Here is a 6,468-nt window from a genome sequence, read left to right on the forward strand (position 1 = left end):
GCTGGATTTCACAACTCCCAGATAGACCCCCTCTCACCAGGCCCAGCAACTGGTGGGATGCCAAGTAAAGTCTCTGCCACAGACCTGAACGCAGAACACCTAAGGAGTAAAGTTTCTGCTACAGACTTGAATGTAGAATAGTTGAGAAAAGTCTTTGCCACAGACTTGAGTGTAACTGAGGGAATAGACAAATTTAAAGAGCTATCATACGGTACCAGTATCTCTCAGCCGGGCCGGTGAAACCGTATGAGTGTGGATCCATGAAGTGTCCTTCAACTGAGCCTCCAGGCTCCCTCAGAGAAGCCAGCCTTGTGCACGGCCTTCTCCTGAAGAGTCCTCCCCTGGGTACTTCTCCAGTTACTGGGCCTCTCCCTTAGACGAGATGGCACCGGACCACCTTTAAATCAATAGGACCCTGATATCCATTCAGGCCTGTCCCTGCAGCTGCTTCGCCTCAGGCCAGCCAGCCCTGAGACTTGGAAATGCATGATTCCGCACCCCAGGCCAGGAGGGCCATGGGGGCCGGTCAGGAGGACCAGAACCAAATGGACAGAAAACCTCTCTGGACCGGAACCCCCGGACCAAATGATGTCAGTACCTTAAATACCACCTCCCAAAATGCATGCAGGAGAACACTCCCACTGGGCTGGTTCCGAAAAAAACATGGCATTCAATACACCCAGCTAGACTGCGTTCTCACACTTGCCAGCGGTGACAGCGACACCTGCGGTCAAGGAGAACCCAGTGCAACCCAGCCAGACTGGTACTGAAACAACAAATTTAGTAAAATTAGCCCCAAAACCCAACTGTGGTTTCAGGAGAATTAACTTTGAAAACATATAGCGCATGCTCGTAAGGAGCCAGCGCTACAAAAGATTTGAAACAGGAATCAAGGGAACCAGTACTTTGGTCCTGAGGTTCTCCCCCCTTTAGGAAGCAAGGGGATAGACAAGATCTCACAATAAAACACACAACACATATAAAGTAGTTGTATACTGAAAATGCATGTGCTAAATGTTAGCAGGAGTTGTCAGAGGTCATGGGGGCCTTAAGCTAAACTTTTAGCTATTTATTTACAGTATATATTACTACAGAATATATAATGCCTTTAATACTGCTATAATAAATGTCACGTATATCAGATTAGAAAAAAAAAGAGTATTATTTATGTTGTAATAAAGGGTAAAAGCAGGTGAAAATGTTTGATTATCCCACCCATGTCTAAACAAGACACTCCACTGCGGTCTGGGTGGTAAGAAAAGAGCTCATTCTTAGAGCACGCTGTCATAGGAAGGCAAAGGCAAAGTACGTTTTTTCATGAGGATATTTCTGTATTTGTTTGTTTTCCATGTAAATGACTAGCAGGCATGCATTCCTTTGAGTCTTTGGGAATGTAGACAATATCCATGCTGAAATATTATTTTAAACTCCCTCATATCAAAACACTGCTTAAAAGGAAAGCAGTTAAAACACAATAATGGCTTTAAAATCTAAATTGGTCTTCTTCAACGGTTTAAAAATTCCATTTACTGTTCCCAAACATGGTCCTCTCGGTGGCAATGTACTGCCTTGGAAGTAGTGATTAGATTCCTTTTGCTATGGTGACGTATCTGAATCCCTTTCAATTTTCTTATCAGATGACTCCAAGTATGGTTGCCATTTATTTCTCCAATATAAGGTTCATTTTCTCCTGCACTGTTCCCCTAAAATATATTTAAAAAAAAGATTGTGTAGTGTGTCTACTTTATTAGCCATCGCAGTGCCTGGTATAGTTGGGCAATGGATGTTATATTATTCAAGTTACTGTGTCTTACTTTGCTTGTTTTATCATGATCTGTTTATTAAACTGTATGTAAACCCTAACAATAGACTTCTCCTATTTGCTCCCTTTTGGCCTGTTGAATATACCATTGGAAGGATTTTGGTATATTTGTTTGATAAGTGAAATCTTTTATCTTGCCAGCTTTCTCTGTGGGATTCCTCCTTCCTATAATATGAAGATGAGGGGGGCCTGTCCTACGGTTATGCCCTGTACACACGATCGGATCATGTTGTCGGAAAATCGAATTGTGTGTGGGCTCCATTGGACTTTTTTCGTTGGATTTTCCAACGTACAAAGTTTGAGGGCAGGATCTAGAATTTTCCGACAACAAAATCCGATCGCATCAATTCTGATCGTGTGTAGACAATTTCGACAGACAAAATGCTCAGAATAAACTAAGAGACGAAACCTATTGGCTACTGGCCCATTTATAGTCCCGACCTACGTGTTTGACGTCACCTCGTTCAGAACGATGGGATTTTCCAACAACTTTGTGCAACCGTGTGTATGCAACACAAGTTTCGGCCAAAATCCGTCTAAAAAAATCCAACGGATTTCGTGGTCGGAATGTCTGACCGTGTGTACAGGGCATAACAGTGAAGCTCTTCAATAGATACAATATGGTGAGTGGCAGTTGTCATCCAAGGACTCAAAGGGGTCATTCGCTGGGCGAATGTCACATAGATTTGTGCAGTCTGAATTCATTTTCCCCATTTTTCTGCAGTAGATTAATTCCTATGATTGTTAGCTCTTTCTAGTGGCCAAAATATGGTAACACCACAATGAGACTATATACTACATTTAGTCCACTAGATGGCGGTAGCCATCTGCTCAATTAATCTAGTACAAAAATAAGGGACACATTGTCCAGTTTCCACCAATGAGTGTGACATTTGTGTAAAAAATAGACACCAAGTATCTTATTTGTGGATTGAAAAATGAAAAAAAGCTGAAAGAAAAAACAAATGCAGTCATCTCATCCAAGGACTAATAAGCTGCATTCTATTACATTTTTGATTTTGGGTGTAGATCAATTTTAACCCCTATTCTATCGGGTATGGCTTTACATGGCAGAGCAGCAGCCCTATATTTACCCAGTGTCGTTCATAAATGGCACTGGATAAATAGTCGGGCAGCCAATCTGCCTTGTAATCCCTCCCTATTAGATTGTAAACTCTCAGGTCCAAGGTCCTCCTAACCCTCTTGTATTGAACTTTTAATAATATAAAGCACTGCATAAACTGATAGTAGACGGGGGGGGGGGGCGTGGCCTAGGTGGTCATGTGAGCGGACGTCTTTCTGAGCAGCTCCGTCCTCTCCCGCTACAATCCTGCTCCATCCTGGGTTAATCCCGCGCTAATCGCCGACCGAAAGACACCGACTGCATCGGAGGACCCCCCCGCTTCCCTGGCAGGTGATATCGGCGGATGGGCAAACGCAGAAGGCAGCCGCCGGCGCGAATCTCTGCGCACACACGCTCGGGCCAAGATGGCCGCCGGACCACCACCGCGGAGCCCTGTGATTCTCCGGCCTCCACGCCGGATCTCTTTGGGGAATCCTCTCCGCCGTCCTCCCCGGGACATCCGTACCCCCCGATCCTGGAGTCACAGATCTCGGAGGGAGAGGAGGCGGAGGGGAGCGGCTGGGACCCGACGCTTGCCGATGTGCTGCACACCATTAAGGTAAACCATGCGGCTCTAATGGGGACTGTGGCTGAAATTAGAAGTGACTTTACATCGTTGAGACAGGATGTTCAGAAAATACGCGGAAGGGTGGATGAGACTGAGAAACGTATTAGTGACTTGGAGGATGCAGTTAACCCTATCTGGCCTAAACTTAATACTGCGGGGGGTAAAATTGCCTCTCTGGAAAACAAGATGGACGACCTCGAGAACCGCCTCAGACGTAACAACCTGAGGCTGGTGGGTCTTCCTGAGCGGGTAGAGGGGTCTGACCCAGTGGCCTTTTTGGAAAGTTGGCTTGAGCAGGAATTTGGCCGTGACACCCTGTCCCCCTGCTTTGTGATAGAACGGGCTCACAGAGTCCCGGGCAGACCTCTCCCCGCAGGCAATCCGCCACGTACCATGGTAATTAGGTTGCTGAACTACAGAGACAGAGATGCTATACTGCGGGCGGCCAGAGTGAAAGGCAGCTTGAAGATCAATAATGCTGCTGTATCCAGATTATTCTGTGGCTATTCGCAACCAACGGGCGCAATTCCAGTCTGTTAAACGAAAGCTGAGAGAACATGCAGTGAAGTATTCTATGATATTCCCGGCTACCCTACCCTTTTCTTCCAGTCACCCAAGAACGTTCTTGCAAGGTGGGAATCCCTACCCCAACCCCCTCAAGATCCTGCTTGAAGGATAATGCCCTGGATGGTTATCATTCTATTTTCTTCTTTGCCCCCCCTTTTTTCTTTTTTTGCAACTGCCTCGGTCAGGGAGGCGGGTCTCTGCTGCTCTTATTGAAACATGTTGGGACTAACAAGATTAATTTTTTTATGTTGCGGGACTCTTTTTCTCCTCCATTTTTTGGATGAGTACCTGGGAGCTGCTCCAGGCAGAACGATCTTGAGCCACATTGTGGTGAAGTTAACTAGTTGTGGATAATTGCATGGCTATCAGGCCATGCGCCCCACGCATGGCCCCAGTTTTGGGTACAAGCCCGCTCCATTTCCGTGGGAGCAGGGCAGGGTTGTTGCTGCTAATTGGCAGCCCTTTATTTGTGGTCTGTTGTATGGGTGAGGAGTGTGTGGTGTGTGGATGGATGGGAGCATGTATGTGTCACCTGTCCCCCTGGAGGTACTGTGGCTCTGGCTGTCTGGTGAGGGACTGTTTTGGGGTTCCTGGGCGGGCTACACCCGCTTGTTCACATTTTTTACACTATTCCCAGCCCGCACATGGCTGAGGTAAACATATGCTCCTGGAATGTTCGGGGGCTGAATTCTAAATTTAAACGTGCATTGGTGTTTGAGCAGATTAAACGACTGCACCCGCATATTCTTTGTCTGCAGGAGACTCATCTGGTGGGCTCAAAAATCCTTGCGTTAAAAAAGTGTTGGGTGGCTCACAACTTTCATTCCACTTACTCCAACTATGCTCGTGGGGTGGCCATCTTAATACGCAAAGGGCTACAGTTTGAGTGCCATCGGGTGGTCTCGGACCCCGGAGGTCAATTTTTAGTGTTACATGCCACGGTGCTAAGAACTCCTGTCATTCTGGTCACAATTTATGTTCCTCCGCCAGCCACGGCCACGGTATTCTCCGATTTGAGTACTAAGTTATCACTGTTACCTGTTTGCCCTACGTTTATTGTGGGGGATTTTAACTCGGTGCTACAGCCTGATCTGGATCGGTTGAAACCCCATGGCAGCGAATCAAGATTGTTTAGTAAATGGTGTGAGGCCTATGGATATGTTGATATTTGGCATTGGAAATTCCCGGGGGTAAAGGTATTCTCCTGTCAATCCAAAACGTATGGCTCTTTGTCCAGACTAGACTATGCACTGGCCACCGGTAGTTTCCTGCCGGTCGTCAGGGCAATTAAATATATCTCTCAAACAGTTTTGGATCACTCACTACTGCAGGTTACCCTTTCCCTGGGGCACTGTCCTTCATTTAGGGTGTGGAAACTTAGCCCCTTGTGGGTGTCCACACCGGGGATACAAGAGGCCATTCCCTCAGATATGACAGACTACTGGTCCACGAACATTGGCACCATGGCGGCGGGTCCTACCTGGGATGCCTTTAAGGCGGTATTGCGCGGTTCGTACATATCCCGTATTAAGCATCATAGACGAGCGGGGAGGGCCCAACAACTGGATCTCGAACGTTCCCTTGAGGAGGCTAAACGTAGACATATACTCAACCCGACTGAGACTACTCGAGGTGACCTGACGAATGCCCACAAGCTGTTGCAGTTACATCTTGTGGACACGACTAAAATACAACAACTAAACCTGACAGCAAAACTACATGAACACGGGGGTAAGAATGGGAGGCTATTAGCATTCCTCGCTCATACGGACTATCTGGATAGTTCCATCTCTGCCATACAACTGCCCAATGGTTCTACTACTGTAGACCCAGGGGCGATAAATCAGGAATTTACCTCATACTATGGCCAACTTTATGACGATCCAGTGCCCCCATCTGAGGCTACATTTCGGGGTTTTTTCTCATCGTTGGTGTTTCCTGGACTGGAGGAAGCCCAGCGAGACCTCCTTGAGCAGGAGATTACTTTTGAGGAGGTGGAGGCAGCGATAGGTTCCCTACCTCCTTCGAAGGCTCCCGGCCTTGACGGTATCCCTTCGGCGTGGTACCAGACCTATACTGAACTGGTAGCCCCTAAGCTACTCCTCACGTACAGAGCATCGTTGAACATGGGATCTCTTCCTGACTCCATGAATGAAGCCCTGATAGTGGTCTTGCCCAAGCCGGGCAAGAACAAATTGCTATGTGAGTCCTACCGTCCTATCTCCCTCCTAAACCATGAAGCAAAAATTTTGGCCAAGATATTGGCTCTTCGTTTGCAAAAAGTTATACTCTCATTAATCTCGCCAGATCAGGCTGGGTTTATGCCTGGACGTAGCACTTTTGACAATATCCGCAGATTATATCTACATATCCATAGAGCATGTAGGG

This window comes from Lithobates pipiens, unplaced genomic scaffold, assembly GCF_037356315.1.
Source record: "Lithobates pipiens isolate NorthernLeopardFrog02 unplaced genomic scaffold, aLitPip1_a1.2 Scaffold_8, whole genome shotgun sequence".
NCBI lineage: Eukaryota > Metazoa > Chordata > Amphibia > Anura > Ranidae > Lithobates > Lithobates pipiens.